This window comes from Culex pipiens, chromosome 1, assembly GCF_016801865.2.
Source record: "Culex pipiens pallens isolate TS chromosome 1, TS_CPP_V2, whole genome shotgun sequence".
NCBI lineage: Eukaryota > Metazoa > Arthropoda > Insecta > Diptera > Culicidae > Culex > Culex pipiens.
In genome coordinates, this window is record NC_068937.1 from 21,353,938 (window position 1) to 21,370,365 (window position 16,428).

Sequence of the window (16,428 nt, forward strand, 5' to 3'; positions counted from 1 at the left end):
ATTTTGTCAATTTAAGTTTTGACAATTTTGACAATTTTGACAATTTTGACAATTTTGACAATTTTGACAATTTTGACAATTTTGACAATTTTGACAATTTTGACAATTTTGACAATTTTGACAATTTTGACAATTTTGACAATTTTGACAATTTTGACAATTTTGACAATTTTGTCAATTTTGTCAATTTTGTCAATTTTGACAGTTTTGACAATTTTGACAATTTTGACAATTTTGACAATTTTGACAATTTTGACAATTTTGACAATTTTGACAATTTTGACAATTTTGACAATTTTGACAATTTTGACAATTTTGACAATTTTGATAATTTTGACAATTTTGACAATTTTGACAATTTTGACAATTTTGACAATTTTGACAATTTTGACAATTTTGTCAATTTTGTCAATTTTGTCAATTTTGTCAATTTTGTCAATTTTGTCAATTTTGTCAATTTTGACAGTTTTGACAATTTTGACAATTTTGACAATTTTGACAATTTTGACAATTTTGACAATTTTGACAATTTTGACAATTTTGACAATTTTGACAATTTTGACAATTTTGACAATTTTGACAATTTTGACAATTTTGACAATTTTGACAATTTTGATAATTTTGACAATTTTTAAAATTTTGACAGTTTTGACAGTTTTGACAATTTTGACAATTTCGACAATTTTGACAATTTTGACAATTTTGACAATTTTGATAATTTTGACAATTTTGACAATTTTGACAATTTTGACAATTTTGACAATTTTGACAATTTTGACAATTTTGACAATTTGACAATTTTGTCAATTTTGACAATTTTGAAAATTTTGACAATTTTGACAATTTTGACAATTTTGACAATTTTTAAAAATTTTGACAATTTTGACAATTTTGACAATTTTGACAATTTTGACAATTTTGACAATTTTGACAATTTTGACAATTTTGACAATTTTGACGATTTTGACGATTTTGACAATTTCGACAATTTTGACAATTTTGTCAATTTTGACAATTTTGACAATTTTGACAATTTTGACAATTTTGACAATTTTGACAATTTTGACAATTTTGACAATTTTGACAATTTTGACAATTTTGACAATTTTGACAATTTTGACAATTTTGACAATTTTGACAATTTTGACAATTTTGACAATTTTGACAACTTTGACAATTTTGACAATTTTGATAATTTTGACAATTTTGACAATTTTGACAATTTTGACAACTTTGACAATTTTGACAATTTTGACAATTTTGACAATTTTGATAATTTTGACAATTTTGACAATTTTGACAATTTCGACAATTTTGACAATTTTGACAATTTTGACAATTTTGACAATTTTGACTATTTTGTCAATTTTGACTATTTTGACAATTTTGACAATTTCGACAATTTCGACAATTTTGTCAATTTTGATAATTTTGACAATTTTGATTTTGGGTTCCGGCTCTAATCTAGTCTATCTACTTACGTCAGTTATTATTTAGATTTGGAATGAGCCGGATGGACTGTGTTTCGCAGATCTACATCAGCCCATTTACATTTTTGTGTTTGAACTTTTGTTTTAGCCGTCTTCCAATTTTGATACAATGTTTGGAAGCAATGAATCCATTTGAGTTAAACTTTTGCATCATCTGATCAGCAAAATAGCTGTCAAACAACACGCCTACACGCTCGTTTCGAACGACTCATTCCTGAGTTATTTTCACCCAGATTTCGTCAAAACAAAACCTACACGCACATTCGAATTCACTCAATTTTCGTCAAACACGAACCTACTCAAAAAATGAGTAAAGGAGGCATCTGTCAGAACTGCAGAACAGCTGTCGGCTTTGAACTGTCACTTTCAGCCGTTAGTCGTTAATGTTGATGTAATTTAAGGGCATACGGATTAATTTGAAAACTTCCACATGTGTGGCACAAACTACAACAATGTATGGGTCATTCCATCTGAAGCGGAACAGCATTTGAAAATTACCCTCTCCGATCTTGCTCAAATTTGGCAGGGCTGTTGATACTATCAAAACATGCAAGAATCCCGAATTTCATCCAAATCGGACCACCCCCTCCATTTTTGTACCTCCCCAAAAAATCGACTTTTTGACGATTTTTGACCAAACCTCCTAGTTTCAAACGACGATAACTCAGGAATCACAAAACTTAGAGGGTCGGTTTTAGACTCAATTTTGAAGGAAATTGGACGTAGAATCCATTTCCGTGATCAAAATTTTGATTAACTTATTTTTTCTACCTGTATTGCGCAATTGAAAACTTTAAACGGCCGTATCTCAAAACACCCCAACTTATTTTTTTTATTTGACCTCACCATCGTGTTCCCCGGCCAATTTTACATAAGAATCACTTATCGACAAAAATGAATATGTTTCGTTCCAGAGATATCGAATTTTAAAGTTTTGTATTTTCGAGATTACCTACATCAGCTTCATTCGCCGCATCTGCTAGAAGCACACAAGCGGGCTGACCAATAACTGCTACCAAAAATTGACTGTATAACACTGTAGGAAACTGGAGTTGAATCACGAATGTTTATCTGCTCAAAAAAAAAAATGAATAAAGTGAATTTCTGTGCTAACCCATAGAACAGAGCAAAAACGCGCACAGTAAAGGGCAGAATTGGATTCCGACGGAGCGAGCAGGAAAATGCAATTAATCTTGTTAGTAACACTGAACAATAAGTGCACGATACATTACTGAGTAAAAAATATGAACTAAAATTAATAAAATTTGTTTATACGTTGTACTCTAGTGAAGGACGATCACAAGGAGCAGGAAAAGGATTTCTGGAAAGTATAAAACTGAAAAATGTAAGAAAATCACAAAGTTTGATCTGCTGCAAAGCGGCTAATTCCCCAAATTTAGTTGTGATGATTTCGACACCGTCCGAACAACAGTATTTTTTTCTTATATCAATCTTGGAAATTGATTTAATATGATCAATCTTTTAAACCATAAATCGGATTTGCCAAATTATGGTAAAGTGTCAATAATAAACTATAATAATAATAATAATAATAAAGCAGGTTTTGGGGTTTTTGCTGAATGGCACTATTTTGCTACCGCCCATGATAAAGGCCCTAGTCATGGCCTCGGAGGTACTCTAAAACGGTTAGCAACACGTAAAATTACCCAATAAATATTCCTTTCACAAAAATAGATTGATCAAGGTAGGGGAACAGTATCTAATTCCAGCGTTCCTCTAATGTTGCCATATCAGCGCTTTGGCATTCAATCGAGTGATAAATAGCTCAATAATAAGTGAACAAGCAAGTTTCTATCAAAAGTTTTGCAAAATTTGTTGTTTAAATAGTGAAAATGAGCAAATTGGACGAAACTAGGAGCGAGGACTTAACCTGCCAAATATACTAGAATTTCTAGGTATTAGCTATATGAATAAATATTTGCGTAAAATTATAAAAATATAAATTAAATTAATCATCTCCCAGAACACCAGGTAGCAGTTATTGATCAGCCCGCTTGTGTGCTTCTAGCAGATGCGGCGAATGAAGCTGATGTAGGTAATCTCGAAAACACAAAACTTTAAAATTCGATATCTCTGGAACGAAACATATTCATTTTTGTCGATAAGTGATTCTTATGTAAAATTGGCCGGGGAACACGATGGTGAGGTCAAATAAAAAAAATAAGTTGGGGTGTTTTGAGATACGGCCGTTTAAAGTTTTCAATTGCGCAATACAGGTAGAAAAAATAAGTTAATCAAAATTTTGATCACGGAAATGGATTCTACGTCCAATTTCCTTCAAAATTGAGTCTAAAATCGACCCTCTAAGTTTTGTGATTCATTAGTTATCGTCGTTTGAAACTAGGAGGTTTGGTCAAAAATCGTCAAAAAGTCGATTTTTTGGGGAGGTACAAAAATGGAGGGGGTGGTCCGATTTGGATGAAATTCGGGATTCTTGCATGTTTTGATAGTATCAACAGCTCTGCCAAATTTGAGCAGGATCGGAGAGGGTAATTTTCAAATTCGCACTTTTTCGTGCACAGTTGAGATGGAATGACCCGTATGCAAAATTAGTTCCAATTATTTACGCTCATCAATCCTGTTTCATTCGTCCTAAAAACAACAACAAAGCACCCCACGATTGCAACCACACACGCCGCCGAGAGGGCCTCCTCGGATCAAAGGAGGTCGGGGCTTAGAAAAATCTCCGTTCTCAAAAAAATGCAATTAACGAAACGCAACGACAAGAAAAAATCAATTAACGCCTGCTTTGATTTACATTTCGTTGCAGGCCTAGATTTTTGTTGTTGTTTTGCTCTCACCCCTAGCAGAGAGCGGGACCTGCATCAAAGTAACATATGATTTTCGAAAAAAAGGGATCACACGCAAACAACGCAACTCACACACAAAAAAACGCTAGAAATCAAATTTTCTTCTTTCCCCTTCTGGGTGTATTGGTAAAAGTGGCGTACGTGTAAGTGTATCATGCAATTAAAAATTAACGAGCTCTGCTGGAGGAGGAGGGAGCGCGCGTGTGTAGCAACCCCTTGATTTTGTTCCTAATTTTTGATGAGGACAACAACAATTCCGGCTTTAAATTAAAACTTCTATTTAAATTTAGGCTTTTCGTCCCTTTTGATTATAATGGGGTTGGCACGCGAAGCTCGCCGTCGAATTATTGTCGTCGGATTCTTTGTTGAGGAGATTGTGGAAGGGTTCCCGGGCGAATTTTAATTGGATTTATTAATTGAAATTTTGCCTCAAAGTCTCGGCGGAAAATTGCATTCTTGTTTTTTTACAACTGTTTGACATCTCCAAGAAACCCTTGAAGAATCGCTTTAATTAGAGCGCACAAACATCAATCACGGACGAAATTTGAATGTTTTCAATTAAAAGTGTAAAAAATAATTAATCGCGGTGCACGATTACGCAAGGCGACGCAACATTTGGGTTAAAAATAAGCGAATCCACGTTTGTTTGTTGCTTTATTTGGCTCGCCTATTTATAAAGCACAGTCAATTATCTGTGCAAGGCCTGTCATCGGTGTAATCGCGAATCACAACCAGTAAACAGTAGTTGAGAGTGGAACAGAAAATTGATTGATTGACGAAGCGGAACAAAACAAACAAAGGCGCTGATGGCACCGGACAAGTGGACGTTTAAAATTAAGCGTGTAGCTGTCAAATTGACCAACTGTCATTGAAACACGCTGATTTGCAGAAAGTCAGATTTGGGTAATTTTAACTCCAATTCGACAAAAACTAAGTGATTTGAAATGAGGTTTTTACGTCCATTTCTCTATGGCCGCAAACACTGTCACTACTAATCTCCGGCGCAAAGTGTACCCTTGTTTGCACATTCCGCACTTCTTTCTTGACCGAAATGTTTGAAAACAAGCCGGCCTTCACCGCAGTGACGGGGGGGGGAAGCAGTTAATTACACAAATATGGGCTCCGCTTCGCTTTCTTCTGTGTTTTGAGTGAGCGAAGGGTAAACATCTGGAAATGTCAAAATATGTTGACGGCCACCGCAGTTGAAAAGTTTGATCACTTTTGAAAAGTGGAGTTATTTAATTTAACTATCATTTGAATTGTTATGTGTTTATTTTTTCTTACAAATTCAAATTCCCACATTGAACTTTATTTTGCATCAAAATTAAGATAAACTTACAATAATTGTCGATAAAGGAGGTATTACACTATGGCAAACAAACAAATAAACTCGTACTTTTTGACAGTTAGGCAGATTGCCTGCTTTGTTTGTTTGCAGAAACGTCAACCTGCATACATTTTGCTTTGTTTCCGAGTTTGGCAAACTGTCAAACAAAAAAAAAAGTTGTTTGTTTGTCATAGTCGAATAGCTCCTTAACTCTTAAATTAACTTTAAAAATGAACGTATGCAAACAATATACTCTCAGATTTTGAATGCATTTTCAAAATTCATATTTTTGATGATGTCGTGATTTTGATGATGATTAAGAGTAAAAACCCCTCAATATTATTCTGATATTAATGCTCCAAATTTTCATTATATGCAATATGGGTATCAACTGATACGGACATTTAGCGTAAAAAAACTCAAACTTACACAAAATACTAAAATAAAATTATACAAAATACTCAAACATTCACAAATTGCAGATACTATTTTTTTTACGAAAACTAAAATTTTCTCAGAAAAGCGTGTTGTTTTAACATATTTTAATATTCTAAATTTGGTATAAAACGACACGACATATTTCATGAGATTATTATTATTATTACATTAGATTGCTGAGCCGGAAAACTCAAATTTCCACAAAGTATTTAATTTGAATAAAACTAGAATTATTGGATATTTAAAAATTTCATAAATTTGCTAAAATTATTTTTGAACGACCCGAAAAAAATTAATTGAAAATTTCGTGAAATTCATGTAATATTTCGCTCATATTACAAAATAAATAAATGTTAAAAAAAATATGGTTTATGAAAAATTTTAACTCTCAAATATTTACAAACCTTTGAAAAAACTGAAATTTTAATGATTTGCAGCAAAAGTCTCAAATTTCATAATTTGCTTTGTTGGCACCAAAAGAAACGAGGAAAACAAAACATTAGTGAAAATTCGTAGAAAATTTCGCTTCCTTTTACTGATTTTGCCTTTTTTAAAAAATAAGAGTCTTTTCAAATAATAAGATATTTCGCGAAAATTTTAGTATTTTGTGAAATTTTATATGAGTTTTCATTGAATTATAGTTTTTGTTCAAAGCGCTAAAGTTTCACAAAAAAACGTATTTTTGAAAAATACTTAAAATTACACAATTAGAAAAAAACGCAAATTTTGAATATTTTTTTTTAAATTTATTCAAAATTACGTTTTCTCAAAAACTTATGCCACATATCCTAAAAAAAAATTGAAAACTTTAGTATTCTACACCAGCAACTAAAAATGCAAATTTTGCATCATTATTAGCACATTTTTCATTGATTTTCCTGCAACATTTCTTATAAATTTATGTTCTGTTTGAATAAAAAAAGACATAATCTAAAATAGTATTTTTTTTCGAAATTTATTTAAAAAATTTTTTTTCAAAAACTTATGAAACAACCTTCTTAAAAAAATATATATTTTGTGAAAATTTGATTTTCCTTCAATATTTTTTTTTAATTTTTTTTCTGCTTAAAGAATTTGGATGGAAAAAGACATAACCTTAAAAACTAACGTTTTACAAAATATCGTATTATTTTCAATACTCAAATATTCACAAACCTTTAAATTTAGAAAAATACCATTTTTTTCATAATTTGCAACATAAATAACAAATCACGTGAATTTAATATGAATGTTCATTAAATTATAGCCTTTTAATTAAACACTACAATTTCTAAAATTAACATATTTTTATAAAATACTCAAATTTTCAAAATTTGCATTGTAAGTACAAAAAGAAAACTAGGAAAATAAATAATTTTGTGAAAATTCGTACAAAATTTCGCTTAATTATCCTCATTCTGCTTTTTTTTAATTTTTGCAAATATATATTCTTTCATGATGATATGATGATATGATATTTTGGGAAAATTTTAGTATTATGCACTAAAATTTTAGTACATAATGAAAATTTAGCATGGTTGCCAAACGAAGTGAAATTTTAAATAAAGTTTCATTAAATTATAGTTTTTGTTCAAAGCACTGAAATTTTACAACAAAAAAACTGCATTCAGAAAAAATACTGAAAAAATTCAAACGATGCGAAATAAAATTATAATTCATACAAAATTTCGTTTTTTCAAAACTCAAATTAAAAATTTAGGTATTTTTCCAAAAAATATATATATTTTTTTGAACTCTATTAAATTGGAAATCTTAAATGTTTTGTTTGCTCTGATTTCACTGATCTTTTTAAATATTTTCTTTATTTCTTGATTAGCATTGAATAATTTGAATGGAAGAAGACAAACCATGAAAAAAAATCTCATTTTCACAAAATAGCATTTTACTCAAATTTAAATCATCAGCATGAAATGACGTAAAATTTTATTGGATTTTTTACAAAATTATGATTAACAAGATTTTTTATAATTTATGTTGTTAATCACCAAAATTTAAAAAAAAACATACCATAATTTAAAAAAAAATGTTACAATTTTCTTAATTTTCAATTTGAAAATCAAGCGACGCGAAAAAATATATAATTTAGTCAAAATTCATAATAAAAATATTTCCTTCCATACCCTCTTCCCAATTTTTGAAATTTTAGGTATTTTTAAGAAAATGTGGTGTTTTGGGAAAACTTTAGTATTTTACATCAAAGTTCCTTAATAAATACAAAAAAAAGTATTTTACACAGAAACTCTAGTATAGTATAATTTTTCCCTATTGATTTTGTTTAGAAAATTTTGAATGAAAGAAGACAAACATTTTAAAATAACAATTTAATATTTTTAAATTTATTTAAAATAGTTAAAGTTGTAGTTAAAAAAAGTTAAAAAAAAATACTAATGCTAAAAATGTCATCAAAATATGCAGAGAATTTTGAAAATTTAATTTTTAAATTTCTTTGGAATTATTTCCAAAGAAGTTAAAATGAAAATCAGTATATTTTTTAATATCATACGTTTTATTAATTAAATTATTAATTAATTAAATTAATAATTAATTAAATTATTTTTTAAAAAAACATCTTCAAATTATAAATTAAAAAACATATTTTTCTTTGGTCCTTAATACTTTGAATCAAATTTATGCAAAATTTGACAACTGTTAAAATGTTTTGATGATTGTTTTTAAAATATAACCCGGAATCGTTTACATTACTAATTCTGCAAATATATGCAAATTTCAAAATCCTAATCAATCTTCAACGATCAGACTCAACCTCATCTCCGATTTGCTCCAATTCCCACCGCCATCAAGTGACCGCACCCGTTATTCCAAAGGGAGACGACACCTGATGTAATCGATACCTTCCCTTTGAGCAGAACATGACTTTCTCAAAATCGCAAAACTCATGACACTTACGGATACCTGGCTACTGTTGGCAACTATCTTGGGTCCGAGATGGTTGCCGCGGTGAAATTCCTTCCGCGTGACGGCGGCGGCAACTTCTGACAATGACAAACGGGTGGACCCCTCGTTCCCCTACAGCAGCGCGATCCGGAGAGGAATGTCGGGTAGCTCGATCGAGTTACACTTTTTTTTTTGTTGCTTTTCTTTTCTGCACTTGAAGCTTCTCAAATTTCCGCTACTCGTCGAGGTTTTTTCTTGGTTGTGCAAATTGCAACTCGCTCGAAATGCCACTTGACGTGGCTGTGTGTTTTCTAATTAAAATAACTCGCGAAAAGTGTCGACCCCCTCGTGGTAGTTGCCGCAACACTAAACACTAATAAATTTTAGCACTTCACGATTCTTTTTTGTGAAACTCCAGATGACACTTGACGCATTCCAGCTTCCAGCACAGTGTCGTTTATCTCTCTCGTTTTGCGTGTAAATATTTAAACAATTATAACAACGTGGTTTTCCTGCGCTTTGAGATGATGAAGTGCCCCTCGCTACAAGTCATTCATGGTGATCACTCAACAAACAAACATGTGGTTATCTGTGCGCGCCACTTAATTAAAAAGTATAAGCAAAACAATCTTCTTGCCACTCTTCTCCGCGAGCCTGGATTGCAAATTAACTTTATTTTGTTAAAAAGCTGCCGCGATAACTAATTGGAACCATGTGCCGCTCGAACATTCAGCAATCCCGCACCCAGCTGTCACTTTGACACTTGCGACTGTCACTTTAACGGCCCGTTAGTCGAAACACACCTGTTTGCCGCCAACGCACGTTTATCGCAAAAGTAACAAATCAGACTTGTTTTATTACATCCGCTTGCTGCAGAGCAATTAGAACCGGCTTTCGCGACGTTCAAACGTCAACTGATTTGAAATCGCAGCAAGCCTCGACCACATGGCCGCGTCGCGGCGCTGCAACGCTCTCTTTCGCTGACTCGCTCTCTCCGATTTGCGGTGATTGAGGTTATGTACCAAACAAAATTTGAGATTGAGAGAGAGCGTTGCGACCACATGGCGCGCATGGCCTGCTGCGTTCGGAGAGAGCGAGCACCTCTTATTTACCTTCATTTTCCCCGTTTTGTTTATGTGCCGTTTGACACTTTACGCTTTCTTCTCTCGCAATGTTTACACTTCTTTTTTATCATCTTTCGAAGCCACAGCGCTCTCACCGAAAATTAGCGTGAGAGTGGGGGGCGGTTCGAGCGAGACGGCACTAGCTCTCCACTCGTGTGATCTCACTCGGACTCCCGCAGTCTGAGCGCTGGTCAAGTAGGGGGTGGGACGCCGATTTTGAGGTTATGACAGTGAGAGGGAGAGAGATAAAGGGGAGAAAGCGGTGGGGAGGGCCCAATTTGACGCGGTTACTGTGACCGTCACCTTTTCTGCAGGGTGTGGAGAGGGAGAGGAGGAGGAGGGGATGATGAGCGTGGGAAAGTGGGACAGAGCGACATTTTGGGGTTAGGGGATGGGGAAAATCTCGGTGTCAACTGGAGCGATTTGTTGGCGAGAGTGGGCGACAAGAAGTTATGAATTTTAAGCGAATTCCATTTGTATAAAGATTAAAATGCCAAATATTTCTTAAAAACTCCTACCGGAATTTAGTGTGTAATTTGACAGTTATCTACACGCACATCCAAAATCACTCAACACAGAACTTTTACCCAGAAAGAAGTTTTGATGCAAATGTTAGATTGAAATTTCACTCAGTTTTAAGTTATTTTGAGTACACTTTATCTATTTTTGCAAGGATTTTCTTCAAAATTATTACCAACATCCGATTTTTTTGTAATATTTATTCGATTTTAACAAAATAAACCCACCGAATTTAGTTTTTATATTTGACAGTTAGCAATAAGTGATGAGAAGTGTCCAACTTTTGGAGAATATTTATTTTACTTAAGAATTTGTTGGTGTAGGGGTAAGCGTGATTGCCTCTCACCCAGTCGGCCTGGGTTCGATCCCAGAAGGTCCCGGTGGCAAATTCTGAGACGAGATTTGTCTGATCACGCCTTCCGTCGGATGGGGAAGTAAATGTTGGCCCCGGTCTAACCTAAAAGGTTAGGTCGATAGCTCAGTCCAGGTGTAGGAGTCGTCTTCCTGGGTCCTGCCTCGGTGGAGTCGCTGGTAGGCAGTTGGACTCACAATCCAAAGGTCGTCAGTTCGAATCACGGGGTGGATGGAAGCTTAGGTGTAAAAAGAGGTTTGCAATTGCCTCAACAATCAAGCCTTCGGACATCAAGTTTCGAGTAGGAATCCCGTAATCAGGAACGCCAAGGCAATGCTGGAGAGCGAATAATTTGATTTTTGATTTTTTTTTTTTTAAGAATTTGTTAGACTCAACTATTGACTCAAAAATTTGACATTTAACTCTAAGAATGTAAGCAAAGAAGCAAAAATTACCGACACCTCTAGCCCATAAATTGATTGAAAACCCATTATAAACGGCATTGTTTACAAATGCCTCTTGCGTCCTTTTGAAATAAACATGAACATATTTTATGCAAGTTCAAAAAAAATCCTTCCTCGTGACGGCGGTCAACCTTTCTCAAGGAGCTATTACACTACGGCAAACAAACAAACAAACTCGCACATTTTGACAGTTTGCTAGTTTGCCTGCTTTGTTTGTTTGCCTGGATTTGTTTGTACAAACGTCAGCCTGCATACATTTTGTCTTGTTTGCGAGTTTGCCGCAAACAAGTTTGCGAGTTTGGCAAACTGTCAAACACGAAAAAGTGCGAGTTTGTTTGCGGTAGTGTAATGGCTCCTTCACGAATCTCTAATCTATCTAGACTCAACAATTTGGTATTAAGCTCTAAGAAACTAATGGTACGTTCGTTTGATGGCTAGTTCCACACTGAGTGCCGCACTCAGAGCTGTCAAAGTGTTTCTTTGAAGAAACTCGCGCTAATTCCGCACGAGTTTCGCCGCCATCTTGGAACTGAAACTCTAGTGCCGCACTCGATATTTTTTTCAGTTTCATGCGAGTTCCAAGCACACTGACAGATGACGTTCGATTGAAACAAAACTGACACCAACGAGTGCGGCACTCAGTGCCGCACTGGCTGTTCAGACGAACGTACCATAAGCAAAGAAGCAAGAATTGCCGACACCTCGAACACGTGAATTGATTGAATACCCACCAACCAGCTTTGTTTACAAGCAAGATTATCATCTTAAAATTCATCAAAGTAGTTAAGGTGAAGCCGTTGATCATTTTTGAAGAAATTTGATCATCACACGGAGAAAAAAGAGTTCCCAAAATCGTGAACAAGCGTTCATGAAAATGGGAACCTCGAACAAAGTGTTCAAATTCCATGGTACGATTTTGGAAAACGTACCATGAAATTTGAACACTTTGTTCGTGGTTCTCATTTTCATGAACGCTTGTTCACGATTTTGGGAACTCTTTTTTCTCCGTGCACTATAAAATATTCTGTATTAAATTCAATTTAACGAATTTCAGCACCAAAATGAATCAGCATGTGTCAGTTGTTGCCATCTTGAAGCCACTGAAGGAATTTTTGATCCAAATCAATTGTGCTTCAAATTTTATATAATTTTGTGGGACAGTCATTGACGTCCTAGTTGGCAATCATTGATTAATGACGATGTCCATAACTTTACAAGGAATGGGATAATCGTTACCAAAAGGAATCAGCATGTGTAGGGCACTATTCTAAACAACTTGTTGAAGAAATGTTGTCAAAATATTGAAAGTGACCCAAAATTTTTATCTTTGAACGAAAAATCATGACAATGATGGAAGTCTTCACGTTAACCTTTCTCACAGCGAATAGTGTGTAGTTTGCAAGGTAGTTTGACAGTTCGCTACACACTTATCGAAAATCATTAAGTTTGCGTAAACATGGGACTTACTCGAAAACGAGTTTTAAAATAGATGTCAGGGGAAATTTGTTGTGATTTTTTTGACACCCCCCGCAAACGTCAAATCAGTACAAATTGCTTGCCGTATTCATTTCCGAATCACTTCCGGAAATGATCCGGCAGCAATTTTGTATTGTTTGACGTTTGCGGTTAGAGTCGAAAAATGTAAACAAATCTCTTCGTTCATCTGTCAATGGATTGACGTTTGCCGACAGATTCGGAAAAGGAAGGCAAAACTACAATTTTGCCAAATTTTTAATGATATAAAAAAAATGTTTTTGTTGTTCTTAAATTTGCATCATACTGATATTTGCTCTAGAACTGACTTAAAACTATGTTTCTAACCAATCTGAATCCGGTTATCGAAACATGCTTTTTCACGTCATCATCAAAGAAAACCTCACAAAATGTTGCTTATTATTTGACAGTTAGCTACACGTTCATTTAAACATACTTAGTTTTCGTAAGGTCAAACAGAATAACAAAAAATATTATTACGTTAATTTTATTCATAATCATTTAACAGTGTGATATCTCCCCTTTCGAGTGAGTTCTGTTGGTGATCAAATCTGAGTGTTTTGCATGAGCGTGTAGCTAACTGTCAAATTACACACTAAATTCCGTGTAGGTACTTTCCTCACAAATAATGTGACCCACATTTCACAACTCCCGTTTCCACAAACAAACCCAATAAAATTTAAGCAAACCCTCACTTAAAATCACCCAAAAACAGAAAAAATATATCCTCAGCTCGAGTGTCCGTAAACACTTTGAATAAACAAACCCATCTCTTCAGGGTGGGAGGGAAACGACACACATCATCCACTTGAGCAGCTCTCTTCATCCTCATCATCACCACGTGTGAATGTTTGGTCCTACCTTTTTTTGTTGGTGTTGCGTTCCGGAAATATATTCCCAACTCATTGCCGAATGCGGCTGTCATCGGTTTATTGGGAGTTGTGAGTGTCACAGACAGAGTAACGCAGAATTAGGTTGATTTTTTACCCAAAACTAGTAAGGTTAACACAAGCGTGTAGGAAGCTGTCAAAAGTACACACTAATTTTAGAAAAGAAAGATGTTTTTAAAATTTAATCATGATTTTCGCAAAAAAAAGTTTAATTATCTGAGAAAGTGTGAAAATTTCGGACACGAAAGGTTATGAATATAGATGGCGCGTCAATCGATCGACATAAATAAAGTTGGCGAGGACAGAAAGTGCGGACTACTTTGATGAAGAGGTCCTTGAGAGGTTTTTTTTTCGGAAAGTTCGGCGTCAAAAGTGACAGATATCGTGCACGTCAAGCGCAGCTTGCGTAATTAGTTGGCATCCCATGCGGAATGCCGCAGCTTGCTGCGACGTGTATGGGAGAAAAAGATAAAAACAGGACTTTTTGAGGTTATAAAAGGAGGACCATGTGAGGGGAACGGCAAGAGCGAAAGGGATTTGTCTGGCTGGTTCGGGGTGTAATTTATTGTCTAGCGGATTAAGTTTTATTAATTGATTTTTTATTCAAATCATGGGAACGCATTCAGGGCCGGATCCGGATCGTAAACAAACCAGATAGTTGAGGTGTAGTTGAAGGGGACACAATAGCGGTAGATCTCACATGACCCTTTTTTTTGGGTTGGGATTTTTTGCTGGGTAAGCTTGTCATTCTTGGGAGAAATGCCTTGGAGGGGGAATTTCGGACGGGAAAAACAGATGATTGAGTGCGACACGGGTACAAAAAAACCTAATAACGAAGGATAAAAGGATTCCAGCGAATGCGTTGTCCCTTGTCTATTTGTTTTGCATTAATAACAATCAGAGTGAGTAATTGAAATTGCGAGAGCGCCATAAAACCGATTTGACAGATCGGCCATTATGGCGACCGCCATAAAAACCCGATTCAGGTCAACCGCCATTATGGCGCGTTCGTTTGTCAACGCAGCAATCCTTGGATTATGTTTTTCATTAGCAAGATCAAAATCGGCGGCACGTGCACGCTCAAAGTGACTTTTCGAACCATTTTACCCAGTGCACGCTCGCCGAAACTAGTGTGTGTAATACAATTACTGGGATGATCGGGGGAAAAAAGCCACGGGAGGGAAGTTTGCGATTGCTGATTAAGATAAGTGTCGCAGTAAGCCATACAGTTAGATTTTTACAACCTTTTCGGGCACGTCTCGCCTACTGCGGAGTGATGCTAATTTAATTTTTAGGGAAAAAGTGCCACGCGACCGAACTTTGTATGACTTATGACGTTTGGGCGATCGATAAAAATAATTGCCGCTTGTCCTTCCACTTGAAAGCTAGAGCTCGCATGCAACCTTGCGCTTCCGATTTAGTGGTTCATTGTTAAATTTAATTAAATCCGTCATCCAGCACGGAACGACGGGCGGAAAATTGCATTTCTATGCAAATTTCGACGCGCTGCGTGACAGTTGACAGTTACGTCGACGACGGCTGGGAGCACTGGCCGCAGGTCAGTTTGAACAAGAAGCACGTGGTGAATTTAAATTACGTGTTTCTTGAAATTTTCTGGAACGAAAAAAAAACACAGGAAATTAATCGCCGGTCGAGCCAAGGTTGGAAAATTGTTTGTTTGACCAGGGCCAGCTGATGGACGTCTGCGGAATGCGTAAACTCGATAATTATACGGTGGAAGGGGGGTGGAAAATGCAAAATGACTTCTGGTTGGGCCTAAAAGGCACGGAAGAGGGATAAATGGCATGTTTTTACTCAAATTTTCACCTTATTTGACGTGTTTACATGGGGAACTTGCGTGCAAGGGTGAAATTAGGCGATCGAAAATTATGTAAACAAAGAAACAATTGGTTTTGTGAGGTCTGACAGCTAACCTCACCTTAAGCATGATTTGCCTTGATTCAGTTTGACACTTTGACACCTCAACCATAACTGTCAAATTCCTAACATTTTCCCATGCCATAAAATCAATCCAAACGTGATTAACGCTGCAAACGTCAGATTTTGCAACCTTTTCCCACTTTTTATTTCCACGATTTCTACCCAAACAAAGACCAGCAAACGCCACCACCCTCCTCCAAATCCCTTTCCCATAGACTATCGCCCGACCGCATCAAGTTAATTTCCCGGGATAATCCGGTTCTAATGGCACGGCCAAGAACTGTCAACGCGCCATAATGGCGGCGAACCGACAGACGTCATCCACCCAGTCGCGAGATAGCGATCTCTTTATAAAGTCTGAACCACGTGTGTACGGCGCGTGTTGAGAACTTCTTCCGAGCATTTTTGTCCACCTCTATCAAGATCGAAAACCCCGGGGTGACGACGAGTTGCCGAAAAAATGCAACACAATGGCATTGTAATTAAACCGGCTCTAAATTCTAACCTCGAAACTGCTCGGGTTCTAGTTTGAGAAGGGGTCGACCGCAGTAGGCGCTGACCTTAAAAAACTCAGACGGTTTGCTTCGACCTCAACGCTCTATTATTTAATCAAGCGATTTTGATTCCAAGTCCCGCGTTGATTGGCCTTCAACGCATGTTCCG

The 16,428-nt window shown here is 35.5% G+C and overlaps 1 protein-coding gene across 3 annotated transcripts in view; it reads right to left on the minus strand.

Moving 5' to 3' along the window:
- The window catches only part of LOC120420210 (rhombotin-1), a 32,028-nt gene extending 22,129 nt beyond the window's left edge, over nt 1-9,899 (minus strand). Inside the window, exon 1 of one of the 3 annotated variants that reach the window (XM_039583195.2) lies at nt 9,000-9,899. The gene's annotated coding sequence lies outside the window, so the exon portion shown is untranslated. Of the gene's footprint in view, nt 1-8,993 lie in introns of all 3 variants that reach the window. The other 2 variants (XM_039583194.2, XM_039583197.2) reach the window with 2 other exon arrangements.
- Between the last annotated feature and the right edge of the window lie 6,529 nt (nt 9,900-16,428).